At 49.0% G+C, this 21,204-nt stretch overlaps 1 protein-coding gene and 1 non-coding gene across 3 annotated transcripts in view; both read left to right on the forward strand.

Annotated features, from left to right (window-relative positions):
* Bbs12 (Bardet-Biedl syndrome 12) overlaps positions 1-19,945 on the forward strand; it is a 53,578-nt gene extending 33,633 nt beyond the window's left edge. For both annotated transcript variants that reach the window (XR_009226982.1, XR_009226985.1), the window contains one exon: positions 1,195-19,945. The gene's annotated coding sequence lies outside the window, so the exon portion shown is untranslated. The remainder of the gene's footprint in view (positions 1-1,194) is intronic.
* Positions 19,946-20,040: 95 nt separating this feature from the next.
* Trnav-uac (transfer RNA valine (anticodon UAC)) lies at positions 20,041-20,113 on the forward strand. The gene has a single exon. It is a non-coding gene; the product is annotated as a tRNA-Val (tRNA).
* Positions 20,114-21,204: the final 1,091 nt, after the last annotated feature.

The following is a 21,204-nucleotide window of genomic DNA, read 5'->3' on the forward strand; positions in this document are numbered from 1 at the left end:
GCTGTCATAAATGCTGGTGTCACAGCATTTGTGCATGGTGTTTGTGCATGTGCTCCGGCTCCCAGCTTGGTCTGGAAGGTGATAGTTTTACTGATGGTTCCTTCCCTTTCCTGCCATCAACTGTCAGAAGTTGTGGGGACATGTGTGCAGCCACTCAGGAGGTTCAGGCAGGAGGACCCCGTCTTAAAAGCTAAAAATCAAATCAAGGGGCTGGAGACGCAGCCCAGTGGTAGGGTGCTCCTGGGCTCAAGCCTCAGAAGCCCAGGGGAGCTTGGGACACACCGTCCACTTGTCCTCCAGCACAGGGGATGGTGGGTCTCTGCGAGGTTTTATTGCAAGTGTGTCTCTGTTGCCATGAGATGAGGAATTCCTAAAGGCTGCAGGACAGAAAGTAAGTCCCACGGTGGCCTAGTCACCTTAGCATTTTACTCGATGATTTAATCTCATGTGCCACCCTTTTAATTTGTTCAATCTGGTGCTAATTTAGCCATCTAACAACTAAGAAGTACATTGAAGTATGACACAAGGAGACAGACCAAGCAATGCACCACATACGTGGGGGCCTGTTGGTAGATGTGCAGCCGGGGAGCCTGGTTAACCCAGGGGTGGGAGCCTGGTGAACCCAGGGGTGGGAGCCTGGTTAATGGAGGGGTAGGAGCCTGTGCAGAGCCTGTGAACCCTGGGCAGCCGCGGTGGAGGAGTTGGCCCCAGGGTTCGCATGCACAGGAACCACAAAAGGCGGGCAGCCATCCGTGTGCACCAAGGAGTACCAGGAGGCACCCTGCAGCGGTCCAGCGCCACGGCCCCGTTTCTCTTTCTTGCAACTTCAGCTTCCAGTCTCGGCTCTGTTTTTCCATTATTTTAAAAATCAAACATACAAGAAAATCACCTTCATAAGCAGACCGTTTCCCACCCTCTCCCCTGGGCAGGCGCTGCGAGTGTGCAGCCGGCTCCTGGCCCCCTGGCGTGAGTAACATGGCCTGAGACCCCAAAGCTTTGGGCTGTTTCTCCAAAGTGCAAAATTAATCTGTTTTCCCCAAGAATTACCATGTGATGGTTTTGATCCGATTCAAAGAGAATTCAAACAAGATTAGTATTTATTTTGTCATAGAGAAAAAGGAAAAATCTACATTTTCCAAAAATTTTTTAGTTGTAGATGGACACAATACCTTTATTTTATTTGTTTATTTTTAGGTGGTGTGGAAGTTCAAACCCAGCGCCTCACACATGCTAGGAAAGCGCTCTACCACTGAGCCACAGCTCTGTCCCAAAATCTACATTTTCTTTTCCCCCACATCTATGACAAATGCAGCAAGAAGTTCCTTAAAGAAAAGTAAAATTTAAAGTAAAAAAAAAAAACTAGAATAGCATTCAAACTCAGAAGGTCATTGACTCTGATGAAGTTGTAAGTCAACAACTTAAAGGAACACGGGATTTAAAAGCAGCTCCAAGTGCATTTCCAGAGACCACTGTGGGAGCACATGCCCTTCAACCAAGTGGAAAGGCTTCCTTCCCCTGGACCCCTAGGCCCAGGGCTCCAGCTCACAGTGGGTCTATTCTCCAGCCAGGAAACAAATCAACAGAACCCCAACAGCCTGTCCCAGCCAACCTTGATCTCTTCTTCATAACTATAAAGACAGATGATTTCTTCTGGATCCCGTCTGAATCCCTTTCTAGCACAGAGGCTTGTTATGGAGATAAGAGACACTGCATATGAAAGGGCCCCCCCCCAACTCTCACAAAGTAAAGGCCACGCCATTGCCAAAGCCTTTACTTTGAATAAGTAGACTTCTTCCCTTTTGCTTTTATTCTTCTCTTAATCCATCATTATTTTCTTGATAACAAAACTGCTATGTTAGATCATAATGTTATTCAGTTAGGCTGAAAATACTTAAAATATTTTTTGTTTTGGCTCTCAGTAAAACTAACAAAAGTACTCTACACAGCCAACTTTTACTCTAGACTCATGTGTTTAAAATGACAAAAAAAAAAAAAAAAAAAAGCCAGATGCAGTGTCACACGCCTGTAATCCCAGCAGCTCAGGAGGCTGAGGCAGGAGGATTAAGAGTTCAAAGCTACCTTAGCAACTTAGTGAGGCTCTAAACAGCTCGAGATCCTGACTCTAAATAAAATTCAAAAAGGGGCTGGGGGTGTGTGGTTCAGCGGTTTAGTGCTCCTGAGTTCAATCCCTTGTACCAAACAAAAACAAAACCCCACAATGGAAAGATTCCGCTTTCTAAAAAGTTGTTTTTCTCCCTCATCTTCAACGACTGACCAGCTGCTCCCCACGCTCCTGTCAGGGAGGGCTGGGGTGCAGCTCAGTGGCAGAGCGCTTGCCTACTGTGCTGGGCACAGCGTCCCTCCCCTAATACCATAAAATAAACATATAAATTGCAGTGGAAGTGAAATTACAGAAGAGGACGTGCACCCTCTGAAGCCATCTTGTACACACCTCACTTAAACCAATTGTCACAAAGGTCACTGCAGGTAAAGAACCCAGTGGCGACACTAAGTTGTGTTCTTAGCATTCGTAAACAAAGTAGCAAGAGGACTGCAGGCCAGGGACCCAGGCCTGCCTTGGAGGCGTCTCCCTCCTGGGGGTTGGGAGCAGTCTGTGCCAGGGCCAGGGAGAGCTGAAAGGCAGTGTGCCCAGTAGGCGGCATGCTTTGGATTGTTTTCTGGTCATCCCAAAAGGTGTCCTATCAGACTGGAGATTTGGCTCCCTCCCCAGCTGCTCTCCCCGCCATTACATTACTATTTTTAATATTAAGGTTTTTGCCAGAGTACCAGTGCCTTCTTCATCTTTTTAATTCTCAGGTAAAAGATCAGTTTATCCGGAAATAGGCCTCAAAGGAGAAATGGAAAGATTTTGTGAAAAGATGAATATTTCAAGTGCAATACAAAACCCCTCATTCCTGGATGGACGAGGAGAATCAGCTAGGAGGCAGTGCTCGATTTGAGGCTTTTCACTGACTTTGGTTAAAAGCACAACTTGTCTCTATTTTACTTCTATTATTAAGAACCACATATAATAAGCCAGAAAATATGCTCTAGAAATTATTTTAAAAGGTTAGAAATTGAATTATAAAAATAACAATAAAATTAAAACACTTAAAAACTTGGAAGAAAAGTAAATGGGATACGAAATAAAGTAAAAAAGTTATTAAATCAGTTTTGTCATAGTGACCAAAAAATGGAGCAATTCAAGGCTAAATTAGCATCACTGGTGAAATGGCATCTTTTTAAAAATGTTTTCTATTTTTATTTTCTGGTACTAGGGATTGAACCCAGGGGTGCTTAACCACTCGACGAGCCACATCCCCAGTCCTTTTTGATTTTGAGACAGGGTCTCACTAAGCTGCTTAGGGCCTTGCTAAATTGCTGAGGCTGACCTCAAACTTGTGATCCTCCTGGCTCTTGTGTTGCTGGGATTACAGGCATGTGATACTTCGGCCAGTTTCAAATTGCGTCTTGAATTAATTTGTGATGTGGAAGTTAATTCAGTTCTTTAAATATGCATAAAATATGTTTATGAGAGTGTGAATCCATCTGCTAGAGACATGTGCGCACACATGCATGGGCGCGCGCGCGCACACACACACACACACACAACTTCTTTGTGCCCCACCTACCAGCTGATGTTTCCTGATTCCATTATCTTCAACGGATGTGCTTTGAATGGCCTCTGTGAGTAGTTAGTCACAGGCAGAGAAGATGGTATAAAGTTAACCAAGACTCTGCTTTTTCGGAAACTTGGAATGTAGCAGAACAAATTAATTGCACGGAGAATAAATGGTAGTAAAAATAGAGTAGAATAAAAACCATAAATGAGACCCTTGATGGTAAAGGAGTTCAAGGAGTGTCTTTTTGTTTGGAGAAAACAGAAGAGTTCCATTAGGAGCATTTAGTGTGGGCTTCGCAGGATGCTGAGAATGACAGAAATGCAGGACCCCTGTGGTGTGAGCCAGGACACCTGGCAGCCATGCAGAGAGGGATCCCCATGGAGGCTCTGTGTGTGGCCGCTCAAGTTCTGAGAACTACTTGCTGGACTACTTGCTGGGACTGATCAGCAGGTACACATATCACCCAGCAAAGAGGACACAGTGGAAATGGACAGGGAACTTGAGGCTAGCAACGTCTCAGAAGCAGAATCTTTAGGACCTGTGAACATCAACTTGGTGACAGAAGGTCACAGGTGTAGGCAAGTCTTGCAGGAGGATGAGTGGAGGGAGAGAAGAGGGAGAAACGTGTTTACAGCCTGGGAGCCCCCGTCTGCTCTGGGAAGGTGTTAGCAATCCTTGTTCTGCATTTTAACAGTCTTGATAATCTCATGCTCAAATACTCAGAAATTTTTAAACCAAACAAAAGAAGTCTGTATAATTCTAGCATTTGGGAGGCTGAAGGATCACAAGTGTGATGCAACCTCAGAAACTTAGTGAGATCCTGTCACAAAGCTGGGGATGTGGCTCAGTGGTACAGCACCCCTGGGTTCAATCCCAGAACCACACACACATTACAAGAAACGATGTTGTAGAAGGAGGCTCTCCAGGGAGTCAAAGGATAACTGATGGAGTTCAATGCTTAAAAGGTAAACCAGCAAGAACCCACACTTGCCAAACAGAGTGCAGGCCAGTCAGTGCAAGGTGGGCATTTCAGTCTGCCCAGACTTGTCTAGCACTTTCTCTGAAAAATGCAGGAAGTAAGTGTGTCATGCCTCCTAGAAAACCAAGGAGCTTGAAATAGTTATCTGAAGAGCTGTCCTTGAACTTGCTCACCAGTTTTTCCATATTGGTCAGTTCTTCAGAATCTAGAGAGATTTCATGAAAGGTCAATTACTCATTCCGTACCATTGCTAAAATTCCTAAAATTCCTGTCCATCCTACTAGGCAATGGCAACTGATGTCCAGCCCCCAGGGACCAGAGCCTAGGATGCCACACTAGTGACACACGCAGCTGGAGCTGCCTGTTCCTCGCCACCCCCCTGTCAGGCCTCCTGGCTCTGTTCCTGCCAGAGTGACTGCGTCCCCTGTCCCACCAAGGAAATGCTATCCTGGGCACACTCCAACCAAGCAGAGCAGCATTCCGAGGGTTCCTCGGGGGTTGCTGAGCCAAGGCTCTGGCAGGAGGCCTCTGACCCAGGAGGACAGAGGCTGGGCTTCACAGCGACCTTCTGGCGCTAGGCTGTGGAGTCATCGTCATTGCACAGCCTTCTGAGCCCATCCTAGGAGGCCTGTCCTAGGGGGCCCATCCCAGGGGGCTGATTGGGCTGGGCTGGTCCTGAGGAGCTTCGGGAGACATACGCGAGCACTGCCCATGAAAGAACGACCCACCAAAGCAGGGAGGCTCCCAGCCACCCTGCGCACTGACCCCTGTGCCCACCGCCCTGCCCCTGAGCCAGGACTGCCTCCCTGGGCGAAGCCGTGGAGGACCTGCTCAGAGCAGGGCTTGGCTTGCCTGGGCAACAACCAGGGACAGAGACGGGGACGTGGGCTCGGCCTCCGGCCTCCCAGGGGATTTCCCCGCCTTGCTCCCAGGTCAGAGACAGGCTGGGGTCACTTGTTGGTGACATGGTTTGCCTTGGGTTTCAGTAGCTCTCCTGGGCTTTGTGTTTTGAAGTGACAGGAGAAGGCAGTGAGATGGATGCTGTGCAGACTTAGCAGTCGATCTGGGCTTTGGGGCATGAGAAGGTTCTGAAGGTGACATTGGGGAGGAAGGGCTGTCTGGGGACAGCGAGTCTAGTGTCCCCCAGACCCCAACTCTGGTGAGGAATGGAACATTTAACATTCTCTGTCGCACGTAGGCTGTATCTTCCTTGTGATGTCCAAACTCCAGTTGGCTCTGGGTACACTGAAGTCCTCAGACTCTCCACAGCCCCTGGTCCTCCAGTGCCAGCTCTGGTGTGTGAGCCGGCCCTGGGCAGGCTGCCTGGCCAGGAGCCTGAGGCAGGGGTTCTTGTCCAGTGATTGACAGAGAAACTGAGAAATGAAGAAGTTAGCGGAGGCCTCCACTGGGACCTGCCTCAGCTGGCGCGATGGCCCCACCAGGTTGGCCCCACCGGAGATGGGGAACTGGCTTTTGTGCTCCCCGTCAGTAATGCTGGTGCTTGGGGACATGGCTCCTGTGCAGCTGGCACACTGGTTCCCTGAGAAGTGACAGGGGAGCAGTGGAGCAGCAGGTGGCGGCTGGGCTGCCATTCAGAGCCCACCATGCCAGGCTGGCCTGAGGGTGCAAGCCCGCCCCAGGTGAGCTGGACGAGTCAACATGTCACCCTGCAGCTGCCCAGCCTGGGCTCGGTGCAGAAGCGTGCTCCATGCAGGCTACAGTCCTGACACCTCACCTAGCACGCGCCTTGCGCTGACTTCAGCCAAGCGGGAGATGAAGTGGAGCAAACCTGACTGACTGGGATTCAGGGCGGACCAACAGCGTCAGCCCAGCCCCAGTGAGCATAAGTTTAGGCCAACAGTGTCAGTGCTATTCCACACCCGAATTAGCACTAGTTTGGACCAATGACAACCGTACTTTTCCAAAACGTAATTAGCACAGTTTGGGCCAATGGTGTTGACCCAAGTGCTGTGTAAACCTGAACTCTGCACCTTCAGTGGCAACGCTGGGGAGGTCTTTTTGCTCTTTGGGGCCTGCATTTCTGTGCTCATCGAGCAAATCCTACTCTTACACTTACTCATCTTGTCTCTGGACTTCATTCTTGCAATTCAGGAAGCAAGAATCCAGAAAGAAGAAGTTGGTGGGGACTTGCTGGGGTCTGCTGCAGCATGCTGGGCATGGCCCGGTGCTAAGAGCTGCAGAGGCCTGCCCCTCTGCGGACCCCACCTTCCTTCTCAAAACCTCAGTTGTCCCACAGAACAGGACAGTGAGGCGACCTCTAAACGGGTGGTAGGGCTGTGTGCAGTGAAAGTTCGCCCTGCACACCGTTGCTGGCCAGCAATCCTGCAGTCGCAGCCGCTCAGGCTGGGTGTGCTGGTCAAGGGGGTACAGGGTGGGCCAGCCGTGCCTCCCAGGAGGCCCTCCCAGGTGCCCAGCCATCAGGCCAGAGTCCTGGTGCTTGATCCTGGTGTGGTGTTCTGCCCCTCTGCCCCACTGGTGGTCTGCATTTACCTGCAGCTGCCCACACTGGTGTGACACAGATGTGTGGCTGGCCTGGTCCTCAGGTGGCCCCATCTGCTGAGGCCTAGCTGGGAGCCATCTGAGGGATGTGGCCAATGCTGTGGCAGCCTGGGGAGCTCGGATTCTTGTGGGGGAAGGAGGGTGCTGCATTCCCACCCACCCACAGGCTCCCCAGCACCCCCGGGTGCCCCTTCAGTGCTCTGGGGTTCAGCATGTGCCCGCAGCCCGTGGAGCAGCTGGAGGGCCTCCTCCCCTTCCCCGGCAGGGCTTCTCCAGGCCTGGTGGTCCCTCCTCTGCCCTCCACAGCGTGCTGATGTTCAGCCTCTGCCCGGGGACTGTTCTGTTACCACTTTAAACTCTTGGAGCTAAAAATACCTTTCTCTCTGGATGGCCTGTTTGTTTTTTGTTTTTATTACTCTTTTCTCAGCTGTGGATTTCGAAACTACTCAAAACAAAAGCTGAGGCATAATCGCTCCTTTCTTTCCCTGTTCTGCTTGAGTAACTCATCCTCCCCAGGGCGGGCCTCCCCAGAGCCTCTGAACCGGAGGTTGGGGGAGTGCTGCTTCTGCGCAGATGGAGGAGGCGGCTGGGCTGGGAGTGGACAGAGAGGCGTCTTGGGGACACTGAGGGACTGAGTTCTCTGAAGAGGAGGGTGTGTGCTAGGAAAGTGCCGGGAAGGCACGTGGAGCAAAAATGTGGAAAGTGAGCCCCGGGAAATGCCCGGCTCCCTTCACCCCACACGGAGGGCGGTCGGGCCCAGAGGAAGTGAAGACCAGATCACGGGAGACACCTTCACCCGGCACTGTGGCCACGCCTGTGATCCCAGGCCAGCCTCAGCAGCTTAGTGAGACCCTGTCTCAAAAACTAAAAAGGGCTGGGGATGTAGTCAGTGGCAGAGTGCCCCTGGGTTCCATCCCCAGTACCACAACAAGGTATCCAGTTGCTCACCCTGTGTGGCCGTGAAGGTGTGATACTCGGAATACCCACCGCCAGAGGAGAATTCAAAAGTCATGAGAAAGTAATTCAAAGTATCTGACAGCTAAATAAAAACAGTATCAAGAAACAGGACAAGAGAAAGCATGTTTCTTCATTCTAGGAAGGACACATGAAGGGGAGAATCTTATTCTGGTTTAATAAATACAAGTAATGATCAAAGACAGGTTTAGCCACCTAAGTGAGAAGTCCAGCTGTCCGGTGTGTTCCAGAAACTCACCAGAGCAAACAGCCACACGGTCACTCTCAGGGCCAGATATTTGGATCAAAGGAATTTGACAGACTTTTTTCACAAGCTTTTCATGGGGGTTCTGAGCAAGCTGTGCCACTAACACAGCCCGAGCATGCCTGCCTTTCCACTGGGACACTGAGTGACAATAGAGCCACAGCCATGAGCTTCACTGGCTGCAGTTCACTCTTGCTCATGGGTCGGAGCTGGGTAGTCACAGGCTTGGATTCCAGTCCTAATTACTGATCCCCGTGACGCGCCTCCCACGTCCATCCTACTGTGTTACAGAACGGTGAGGAAAGGGTTAGGCGGCCCCAGGGGTTCAGGAGGCTGAGCTGAGAGCAAAGGCAGAGGGCAGTGGGCAGATGAGACTGGGGCTAGCTTCAGACCACACTCTGAAACACTCCTTCAGGCTCACTCTAGGCTAGGGGCCAGACTGCAGCCTCAGTGTCAGCTTGAGATGTCATCTGTGTCATCGTCACAGGCAGAAGAAACAGCACTGAGCAAAATAAAAAATAAGAAGGGCTGGGATGCAGCTCAGTGGGAACGCGCCCTGGGTTCCATCCCCAGTACCAAAGATAAAGGAGTAATGAAGATTTGAAAGTACTTGCAAGTGGGCTGCAGTGGCTCAGTGGCAGAGGGCTTGCCCAGCGTCCACTAGGCTCTGGGCGCCATTCCCAGCTCCTCAAAAAATACAGTTGTTATGATTTCAGAGTGGCCTGAAGGCCTAATTAGCCTGGCCCAAGCATCATTTAAAAACAAAACCCAAAAAAACCCTCTGAGGATCTATCATTTCTCCTACTTTATACGTGACGTTGAGACTCAAGAGAATTTGTTTCAAAGTGATACACCCAGTAAGTAATGACAGTAAGTAATGATGGAAGAATTTTAAACTGAGCCTGTTATCCAAGTCAGAGAACAGTCTGTCCAATAAGAAGTAATTAGTTAGATAGTTAATGTTACACCCATATCATGGACTATTATGCAGCCATTCAAATGATGCACAAATTATTTTAAACTGAAAGAGAAGGTAAAAAATGTTTATTATATGACTTTATTTAAAATATGTAAAATTATAAAAATATATATAAAATTATAAATGTATGTCTACTTTCCTATAAAGAAATAGAAGCAAATTGAAACTATAGGAACCCTTGTCTAAAAATGAGCAAGCATTTCACGATGGGGTCGGCAAGGCTCGGACCTCAAACACAGACCCCGGGCCGCGCCAAGCCAGCACTTGGGCAGCGGCACCATGACCGTGCTCCTGGTGTCCTCCCTACAGTGACCTGTGTCTTTCCCTGGTAATAGGAAGGACATACTCATGGAATGGCCTGGAGTCCAGGGCAGCCCGTAGGTTGGGGCTCGGGCTCTGCAGATCTAAACCCAGACGTGCCGGGCAGAGCCATTTCCCTGCCGCTGACCTCCTGCTCTGCTTCCCACTTGCTGTACTTGGGTGCAGTTTGTCTCCCAAGGGCTCATGAGCTGGGGGCTTGGTCCCCGTGTGATGCTGCTGAGAGATGCTGGACCCTCGCGGAGAGTAGGCACAGGGCACTGCCCTGGAAGGGACAATGCCATCTCAAGAGGGGCTTAGACAGTACTGAGTTGTAAGACCAAGTGGTTAAGAGTGAGTTTGGTTTTCTCGTTTATTCTCTTGCCTCCTCCTGGGGTCCCATCCCCAGCACCCACACCTGTGCGACCTCTATCTCTCACGTGTGATCTTGCCACATGACGCCATCCGCCACAAGGCCTTCACCAGAAGCCAGTGCCAGAACTGTGAGCTAAATAAGCCTCTTTTCTTTATGAGTTATCCAGCCTTAGGTTGGTTATAGTAACACAAATGGACAAAGACATTGCCTGAATAATTTGATCCCCAAGCCAGTAAGAGGGTGGAACAAAAATAAGCATTCATATTAGGGAATGGGGTTGGTGACCCTGAATAAGGAGCCGGAGCCCAAGAGGGATGGAAGGGCATCTGCATGGAGTCGGGTGGCAGTGGGGGATGTCACATGGAGCCCAGGCAAGATAAGGAAAGCACTCATGAGGGTCCGTCCTCCAGCAGGGGATGTTGGAGGCAGAATGAGGTGAGGAAGAGGCCCCTTCAGGAGCAGGGTGAGGAGGAGAGACTGAAGATTGGAGGGGAATCTAATAAACCAATACACTGAGTAAAGGGAACCAGATTGCTTACTGTTAGAAAAGAGTTCCGTGGCACATGTCTGTAGTCTCCGTGACGTGGGAGGCTAAGGCAGGAGGATCAAAGTTTAAGGCCAGCCTCAGCAACTTAGCAAGACCCTGTCTCCATATTAAAAATGAAATGTGCTCGGGATGTAGCTCAGTAGTGGAGCACCCCTGGGTTCTGCCAAAAAAAGAAAAAAAAGAGTTACAAATATAAAAAGGAGAAAAATGTAATTGATACTATGGTGTTGTGGTGTGTAAGATTAAAACTGGGTATATCACTTGTGTTTTCAGTAGTATAAGTGTGTGAGCATGTGTCCATATACACGTATGTAGAGATTTCCAGACCTGCCTGAGAGCCATGTCGTTGCTCTAACATAGAGCATACCTAGCCCAGAACATTCCTAATTCCACTCTGTGAACACACACACACCACGACTAGCAGCAGCAGCTGCAACCAACTTTAAAGATATACCTGATTTCAGGTCTAGGGAAGGGAATTTACGAGAACAGTCAGTGACATTTGTTTGTGTCTGTCAGAAAGTAAAAATGGGTTCAAAGAATGACAGGAATCTGGCATGACAGATCTTGGACATGATGGCACCCTACTGGCTGGCCAGCCTGGGGTAAGAGGGCCATCAGTGAACCGCAGTGAACCGCGGTGGACGAGGCAGGAGCAGGCTGGGCTCTAGGCCAGCCAGGTGGCTGAGTGAGGCCCTCTCTCAAAATACAATCTTTGCAAAAGGACAGGGGAAGTGGCTCAGTGGCGATGCTGCCGACCATGCTTGAGGCCTGGTCCCGTCCCCAGCACCCACACCCAGAAACAGCCCCACAGCAACGTGGCAGACACATCATTGCCCGGGAAACCAAACCAACATGTGAGTCCTACTAATGTGAAAATACCAAATCTACGAAGGAAGAGAAAGCTTTTCCTTACAGCGCAGTGTCACCTAATAAAAGTGGAAGGAGTGGTGACATCGCCAATGCCATTCCGTGTCACATAGAAGCTGTTGTGTGCCTCCAAGGCAAAGCACAGACAGCTTGCCAGGTTGGGAACCAAAGGGAAGGTCCCGACTAACACAAGACGGATAAAGGACGGCTCCTCTGCAGCCTCAGTGGGCCAGGTAATTGGCACTTACGTTCCCAGTGCGTTGACACATCCCAATCTCAAGGAACGTCCCCATTCCCACATGTGTGCAAAGTGGAAAGACCTTTCTGGGAAAATTCTCTAACCAAGTGAAAATTAAATTCATGATAAGGAAGAAGAGAGTTCAAGAAACACTGGACGATGAATCAGATAATATTCACAGTGAGGTCGAAGATGACGGTGGCTAACTGGGAATTACTCTGTTAGGGATTGCGAAACAGGAGAGACTCGTTTCTCAATCCTCAGGCCATGTCCAGGGTTGCAACGCTGTCATTATCTTGTCCAACGCAAGACCCTGGTGGCAGGGAAGATGACCTGGTTAAGGTCCTGAATCTCTCACTTCCCTGGGAGAAGAGGAGAGCCTAGAGCTTGAGATCCGGTCAGAAGTCTGCGAGTAGAGCTGGGCTGTGGCTCGGCGGGAGAGCACTTGCCTGGCACGGGCGGGGCACCGGGCTCCATCCTCAGCGCCACGTAAAAATAAGTGAAGTAAAGGTGTGTGTCCATCTACAACTCAAAAAAAATGTTTAAAAGTCAAGGCTGTGCACAGTTCTGGCATGTGAGTAGAAATACAGACTTAATAAGACGGGGAGGAACGGGACGGCTGTTAGGACAGCTGAAAGGTCTGCCAGGGACGAGCGGGTACAGTCCTGGTTACTTACCCTCCACGTAGAACGGTGAGCGCACTACTGTGCTGAAGGAGGTCCCCAGCTGCAGAGTGGAGGCCCGTGGTGGGAATTCCCAGTGTGAGCCCAGGAGGAAAGAAAGGAAAAGAAGGGTGTCCGCCCAATCACCAAAGTCAGACAGGGAAGTCGACATCTAGAAATGAACAAATTGGAGGGAATAAAGTCACATGAATGTTGACTGTGAACGCAAAGTGCTCCTACCCAAAGGCAAACATTTGAAAATCAGATCCAGTCACGGACGACGAGGGTCAGAGTGGCAGCAAGTGACAGATGTGAAGCAGGATGATCTGAGGAAGGGTGGCTGGGGAAGGTGGGGGTGGGAGAACAGCCTGCAGCCCCCGTGCCCTGGGCTAAGTCCAGCAGAGCGGCCACCTTCCTGGCCCGGAGGGCAGGGCGCAGTGCTAGACCTGGAAGGGAGGACACACCGGAGGAGGCCACCAGGGAAGAGCAGTGACTCCGGCTGAGAGCCTCGCAGCCCCAGGGGCGTCACAGGGAGGGCTAGAGAGCACAGGCAGCAGCTGGCCTGGACGTGCAGAGCAGCCTGCGGGGGCAGAGAGCAGGCAGGGCCCAGGGCGTCCAGAGGTGCAGGTGCTATTCACAGAATCAGAGCCTGGGTAAGGGGTGGCAAAGGTGTCCAGCTGCCGGCCCTCTGATGGAATGGAGCGTTGGGGAGTCCTGCTCTGATCAGGTTCCTAACTGCAACAGCACTTGTCCTACCAGCCAGGAGACACGGAATTTATGCTACACCCAAATCTGGGACGTGTGTGAGAGGGGGTGTCACTGAACTGCTCACCTGGGTGCCAGGCCACCAGAATATCACTCTGGGACTTATATGGGCACAGCGGCCAACGTCCCTGTCCCCACCATCTATGTAAAGGAAGGAATGGGACAGGGAGGTGGTATGAGGGCCCTGGGAATGCAGTGTTCCAGGGGAGGGGTGCGGCTCCTGGACTGGGGGCCGCAGGGTCCCAGGACACCACTCCAGTCAGGTTGCATGCCACAGCAGCCCGGCCAGAGAGCTCCCAGAGAATGTGGAGGCCGGGAAGGGAGATCCGGAGAGCCTTGAGGGCGGGGCCAGGTGATGGCAAGGCTGAAGGGGACCGGAGGCCGAGGCAGCTCTTCTCCCCACTCCTGCACCAGCGGGCGCTGCTCTGTGGGTCTCAGTCCTTCAGTACTGGAAACAGCTCCGGCCTGGCGCACAGGTGTTACCCAGCTCTTCAAAGACTCTGTGCAGTGGGTGGAGAGTCCCCACAGAGGCCATTTGGTAAATTGTGTATGGGAAGTGCTTCTCCACAGCGTGGCAGAAGGAGCCACCTCAACGTGGCCAAGGAGCACCTAAACGCCCAGAGCAGCAGGTTGGCAAACATAGCAGCTTCCTGAAATTTAATTCTGAGAATAGTAATTCTATCACTTATGTAGCAAGACAAGAAACTATAAGGTTGAGGAAGGAGAGAGTAAATTCATTTTATATGTGAAACATTTATATAGATAAACCTTTAAATGTATTTAGAAATATCAACATAAATGTATTTTTAGACTCTGATTGCAGCAGTCCCCAAAAGGGCCTTGGCCAGGGACAGACACAGCGAGGGCGATGGTGCTCGGGCTGGAGGCGTGTGGGTGGAGTCGCCACTGCAGTCAGACTTCTGTTGTCCTGAAGTTGCTTAAGCAACAAATGAAATCAGAGGCCTGAGAAACAGGGACAAATGGGTGGAAGGATGACAGGCAGCCATTAGACAGCACTCAGGAGTTTCACTGTGGAGGAAGCAGAGGACGGGGTGGACCCGGGAAGGGAGTCGGGTGGGGAAAGGGTCTGTGTGCCGCCGGGAAGCTCAAACACATCTTCAGAATGATGGACTGACAGCGAGTGGGGACACCGGTGCTGCAGAAAGCAGGTGCAGGAGCCAGGCCTCCGCCAGGAGAGGGGTGGGGCCTGCACAGCAGTGGAGGCCCTGAGCCAGGGCAGGCCGGGAGGAGGAGAGTGGGCGGAGTGGACGCCGCGGGGTTGGTACCTGATGGTGAACCTCATGGGGATTCTGTTCTGATGGACCCCTCGATCCCAGGGAATGAGCAAAGCAAGGGTCGACTGAAAGTGTGGAGTCTAAGACAAAGGAGGTGGAGAAGGCCTTCCTGGTGCAAAGAGTTCAAGGACCAGGCCACGCAAGCTTCCTGGGAGCCGAGGTCCACTGGAGGCTTGGCAGGACGGTCTCACTGCCACGTCCTGGGGAGACCCCGCCCGCGCCACCTTCTCGGCCACCTCCCCTGGCTCCATTGGCATCTCAGGTGGTCCCTCTGAGAGGAGCTGGTGGGTGCTGTCACCCTTCTCACCTCACCTGAGCACAGGGAGATGGCGAGCGGCCGGCGGCCGTGGCCCAGTGTCAGCTCCTGTTCACTCTGGGCACTCTGTCCTCACACGAGGGTGTCCACAGACATGGGTACCCTGGTGCCAGGCTCTGCTCCTCTGGCCGGTTGGTGTGAATGCACGAGGGCGACCCCAGAGGCAGGATGCAGAAAAATGAAGGAATCAGTCATTGTGCTCTGAGCCGTGATGCGATCTTTTTTCTTTTCTTTTTTTATTGGGTGACTTTAAGTGATGACAGGGCCACACAGATTGCATGACTAACTCTGCTCAAAGCAGCATACTCCTTTGTAGCCTTTTGCAGTTTGAACGCTGATGTCATGGGCACTACTTCATGGTGGTGAGGTGAACGGGAGGGCACGGTGGGTTCATCCTAGGGGATCAGGAGATGACCAGGGAATGCATAAGAAACCCCGAGGGGAAGCAAACACAGTGAGAGGGGAAAGAGAGGGAAGTGATTGAGCAAGACAACAGCATTTTGTTCTTGTTCCTTTAAGAATACATGTTCTAGGCCGGAATCCCACAGGCTGGAGGCTGAGGCAGGAGAATCATGAGTTCAAAGCCAGCCTCAGCAACTTAATGAGACCCTAAGCAGCTTAGCAGGATGCTGTCTCAAAACAAAAAATAAAAAGGGTTGGGTATGTGGCTCAGTGATTAAGTGGTGGGTTCAATCCCTGGTAACCAAAAAAACAAAACCAAACCAAAAAAGCAAAACTTATTATATCTGGGCACAGCTGAATACCAGTGGCTCTGGAGGCTGAGGCAGGAGGAGGCCACAAGTTTGAGGCCAGCCTCAGCCATTTAGTGAGATCTGCTGCAAAATAAAAAATGAAAAGGGACGTAGCTCAATGGCGGAGTCCCTGGATTCAATCTCCAGCACACACACACACACACACACACACACACACACACAGTTATCTGTGGAGTAAGTTCAGCAGAAAAGAACAAGGTCAGTGTGCTGGACTGGGGTTTCCTGCCTGACCCCAGAGGCTAGCCCACGGTGACCCCTGTGGTCCACCGGAACAGGGACAGCCTCTTCCCTTGCAGATGGCGAGCTGCACCTCTTCGAGTCTTGGGCCTCTGGTCATGCCTGTCACCGGCCAGCTGGAGCCGGAGGACTGCTTTGAATACTGGTGTTCTAACATCTCAGGTCACATGGCAGTCACTGTCCGGCAGTGTCTCACAGACTCAGGAAAAGATCCCAGTTCCACAGTGAGGCTGAAGTCCAGATGAAACCAGTGAGGAGCGGGCAGCGTTGGCCTCTGGCTGTCTGAAGGCAGCTTCTGGGGTGCCCATCAGGAAGAGTGTGGGGAAGGAAGCCCTCAGGCCACTTTTGTGTGAGGCTTAGACTTGTTGAGACCCACCTGACCCAGCTGCCCAAGTCGGGAGACCTTCGTCATCCAGTGAAGGCCTTACAGAGGGTCTTCTGTATGGAGGGTGGGCTATTGCCTTCCGCCAGCTGCCGCCGCTGCACCAATGATCAAGTGCAGTGAGACCCGTGGAGGGAAGACCAAGGGACGAGGAGCAGCCAGGAGTTACTTCTGAGAGAGTAATCAGAATCATGCAGAGAGCAGACCGTAACGAAATGGGGATTAATTAAAAGTCCACAGACAACAGGTTAAATAAACTACAGTATATCCACACAATGAGATAGGGTCATAATAAAGTCATGGAAAACCAATTAATGACGCATGGAAATGTTCAGGATATATGAATACATGGAAAATAAAGTTATGAAAGAGTGTGTTTGGCATGACCCAATTATGTAAAAACAAAATAAAGCAAGACAAAAACTGTGTCTCTCTACCCTCATCTGTTCCTCTGTCTGGGAAGGGTATACCAGCAAATGTTCCCACAATAATTTTGGCCGCAGATAGTACAGCAATCTTTTCTTCTTTGAGCTTGCCTTCATGAATATTCCCAAAGTTACAGAAACAAAAACAAATATATAATTGGATTCAATATAACTGACATTTGAAAGAGAAGATCTCAGGGTGTGTTAATCAACCCAACTCCTAAATTATCTATCCTCTTGTTAGATCAACACACCACAATATCTTTGAAATATGACATTTTAATCCCTGCAGAAATGCTGCAGCATAGGTGATTAAAAATTGAACATTGGCTGGGTGCGGTGGTGCATGCCTGTAATCCCAGCTGCTCAGGAGGCTGAGGCAGGAGCATCTTGAGTTCAAAGTCAGCCTCACCAACTCGAGGCACTAAACAACTCAGTGAGACCCTGTCTCTAAATAAAATACAAAATAGGGCTGGGGATGTGGCTCGGTGGTCAAATGCCCCTGAGTTCAATCCCTGGTACCAACAAAATAAATACAAATAAAAATTTAAAAAGTTGAACACTTGACTGACTTTGATATGAAGAACATTTTCTTTTTTTTTTTTAGAGAGAGAATTTTTTAATATTTATTTAGTTTTCGGTGGACACAACATCTTTATTTTATTTTTTATGTGGTGCTGAGGATCGAACCCAGCACCCCGTGCATGCCAGGTGAGCGCGCTAAGGCTTGAGCCACATCCCTGCCCTGAAGAACATTTTCTTAATGATTTGCAAAACTATATTTCAAGACTTGGGTCCTATTCCTTTTGTAAAGAGCTGCTCCACGGGTTTATAAGAGAATTGATGCCAAGGAAGGGTTTATGTTTTGGTAAGTTTTTATTCTACAGCACAAATTTTAGAACACATCTTGTGTTGCCTGCCTGAAAGATAAGAAGTGAATTTACTCATCGATTGTTGTGAAGACATGGCCACAGATCTCCTATGGTTAGGATCTCGCCTCGTAACTGATTGTGTTGCTCAGTTTCAGTTTTTCAAACTCTTTTCTCTTAGGTGCTTCATAGGCAACTCATCTCAAATGATATTTTCAAAACTGACATGTGAAGCACAGAGATTGCCAGGTGTTCTCTAATAACTGAATAAGAAGAAATGGAAATTAGCACTCTTTATGTCCGCACGCGTGTATAAGCTAGTTTTAAAACAGTTCTTCCTGTTTGTTCAGCCTTCCTGTCGGAATTCTGAGGGCTTCTGAAGTGAATTTTCACTGTCACTTCATCACAGTAAAAACTACTGATCAAAACAATGGCTTTTCAGACAGTGGGCTGTTTGGGAGAGTTTACATCAATGGAATGCTCTTTCCTACCAGAAGGAACCTTATGAAAACATTTGAAATTTCCACATCTAGCCAAGTCCCATTCAGCTTAGGAAGCTCCCTGCTCATCTCTTCCACGGCTCTGAGAAGACCTCCCATTAGGAGCTGGGATTTGGTCCTCTGCTAATGACTACAAGCTTGAAATGTCCATGACCTTTTCTATCCCTGGGGCTGACTGCGGGGTCGGGCTTGAGGTCACTGGCTGGAAAATCACAATGTCCTGATGTTGGGGGAGGAGAAGTGAACTTGCACTAGAGACAAGGCGGGACTTCCTCGGCCATGAGGGAGTCAGTCCTGCTTCACCCAGGGGCTGCCTGCCCTGCGGCGCCAGGTGGGGAGAATCATGGAGAACCAGCTGTCCCCCGAGTCAGTGTCCAGACATGGCATCAGCACCCATTGGGCTGTCCTGGGAAGTGTCGAGTGTCAAGTTTGTATCCATCTGTTTATTTAAATCGAGGACATAAAGTTAACATGAAGCACAGAGGATTCTTCTGGTGATGATGGAGTCCCTGCCTGGACACAGGAAGTCCACAGCAGCCCTCATTTCTCCTGCCCTGGGGGTGGCCTCCATGATTTCACAGCAGATGGTGCAACCTGGACCTCAAGACCTGGTATGATTGTGTTCAACAGGACAAAAATGTGTGCATTTTACTGGAATTTTCATAAGGAAATGGGTTTAATGGAAGTTTCATCATAGAAGGATGCACATGTTGAGTTCCACTACCAAGTGTGCATGCGCATTTCAAGACCTGCACTAGGAGTGTGAGTGAGTCTTGTGAAGCTTTAAAACCAAGCATGCTTTCTTCTCCAGGCCGGTATATACTTTGTAGAGGAAAAAAAAAAATCCTTTTCCTCACCCATTGCTAGGTTCACAGCTGAGCAGCCCCCATAACAAAAGACAGTTCAACAAGAGAAAAACATACTAATTTATTTCAATTTTTTGTGACACAGGAGCCTTGGCAAACGACCCAGATGAAGAGAGAAACCTGGGAGTTTTTTGCTCAGTTTGGTGAGGAAGCACACTGTTGTGCGGCAGGCAGGGTGACCGGACAAAGGAGGTTTGAGCTAATGGGAGTCAATGGGGAGGGGGACTAGCAAGTGCTGTTAGGTCAGATTCCTGTGTCCCTGTGTCTTCAGAGGTGAGGGAACTCTGTTCCTCCAGGTGGAAGGAAGGCATTTCTGCAAAGAGCATCAATGACCTGCTCTGGCGAAGGATGGAGGAAGGTGAGAGGGGCCTTCCCGCCTCTGCCGCGAGTGCTGCATTTTGGGGTAGCAGGTCCTGAACCCCATCAATTTGCTGATCTCTACAAAATGGACTACTTTTATCTTCATTGAAAATCCATGGGGATGCTTTGCTCCCTTTCCAGATGTTCTCAGTAGGTGTCCCGGTGTCACCTGGTGCCTCCGGAGGACTCAGACAACTGCCATGAAACCAGAGTGTTCCACTTGCGCGGGGATAAAATCTAACCCGAAACGTGGCTCAGCAACTACCCAGAAGTTTGGGCAGCAGCTACAAGAGTTAAATATTTACATGGACCAGGACTTGTGGAAGGAACTTCATTCCATGTTATTGTTACTTAGTTCCTTCTAAAACCTGGCCAGGGGGTAGCACAGGAAAGTTTGATATAGCTCTGAGAAGGTCCACATCTCCAAGATGGTGTTGATTTCAAGAAGAGATCACTGAAATGGTTGTCTCAAGTTCCTGTCCACTCCCCTCACTCCGTCCTTAAGTGCAAGGGGTTAGCTTTCAGCAGAACCATGGGCAGTCATGCTACTTACATTCTCAAATAATTACCGGACCATAAGGACAATATTTAGGTAAAAATAATTAGAACTAATAAAATCTGATAAGATGATGGATACAAAACTCATTATTATGAAAAAGTCACTAGGTTCCAGTGATAACTATTTCAATATTTAAAAGGAGAAAAAATTCTCTCACATTACCAAAATGAATTAGTTTGGAATTCTTAAGAAGTAATCAGGGCTGGGGTTGTGGCTCAGTGCAGAGCACTTGCCTGGCATGTGTGAAGCATTGGGTTCGATTCTCAGCACCACATATCAATAAATAAAGGTCCATTGACAACTAAAATATTTTAGAAGGAGGAGGAGGAGGAGGAGGAGGAGGAGGAGGAGGAGAAGAAGAAGAAGAAGTAATCAGAGGGGTTGGTGGTATAGCTCAGTTGGTAGAGTGCTTGCCTTACATGCACAAGGCCCTGGGTTCAATCCCCAGCACCATCAAAAAAAGAAGTAATCAGAATCTTAATGATGAAAAAGTACAATAGTTTATGAAAAGCTTTAAGAAAAACTCTCTAATATTTCTGAATGGAAACATAACAAAATAACTATGCAAAATTCCTCCAAACATATTTAGGAATTTAAAATAGTACTGATTTAAGTTCTAGAACAATTTTTAAAACTATAAAACAATATTTAAAATTTGGTGCATGCCTGTAATCCCAGCAGTTCTGATCACAAGTTCAAAGCCTTCCTCAGCAACTTATTGAGGCCCCAAGCAACTTACCAAGGCCCCAAGCAACTTAGACCCTGTCTTAAAATAAAAAAAATAAAAAGGGCAAGGGATGTGGCTTAGTGGTTAAGTGCCTCTGAGTTCAATCCCTCATACAAAAATAAAAATAAAAAATAAAATGCATTTGAAAAATAAACATGAGGATAGCAAATCCTTTCCTTTTATCTATAGAGGAAAATGAGAGTTTTAAATGGATCAAAAAGATTATTGGACCTTTTCAATGTAAATCAAGGCACTATGTCAAAGATCTGAGTTTATGGCTTCTCTGCTTTTCAGTGTCCTTGAAAACCTTATAACTCTTGCAAATCGTGGATCACTGACAATGTATAAGTAAATTATGTTATGGGCCAGGCTATATGGCAATGACCAAACAGACTCCATTGTACCCCGAGACTCCATATCATATACCAAATGCTTCTCCCAGGGAAAGCCCCACCTCTGTACCTATCAATAGTTGCTTAGCACAGCATGTTTGGCAACACAAAATGGCAATTCTTACACAATGTACCTCTAAGAGATTGATTGTGTAGACACTAGTAACCATCCTTTAACTTGTACTCAACCAGGGTCATTTTGACCCACTTCCCCTCCGCTTACCATTATGGAAAGTCCCATGGGAAATCCCAGTGTACCCATTGCCTTGGTTTTCTAAAATAATTTTTAATTTGTTTTAATTAGTTATACATGACAGTGGAATGCATTTATGCACTTTGATATATCATACATAGCTGGAATATAATTACTCATTTTTCTGAGTGTACATGTTGCAGAATCATAGTGGTCATATAGTCACATATATACA

Source organism: Marmota monax, unplaced genomic scaffold, assembly GCF_021218885.2.
Source record: "Marmota monax isolate L192 unplaced genomic scaffold, Marmota_monax_Labrador192_F-V1.1 WCK01_AAM20220418_F8-fsc00776, whole genome shotgun sequence".
Lineage (NCBI taxonomy): Eukaryota > Metazoa > Chordata > Mammalia > Rodentia > Sciuridae > Marmota > Marmota monax.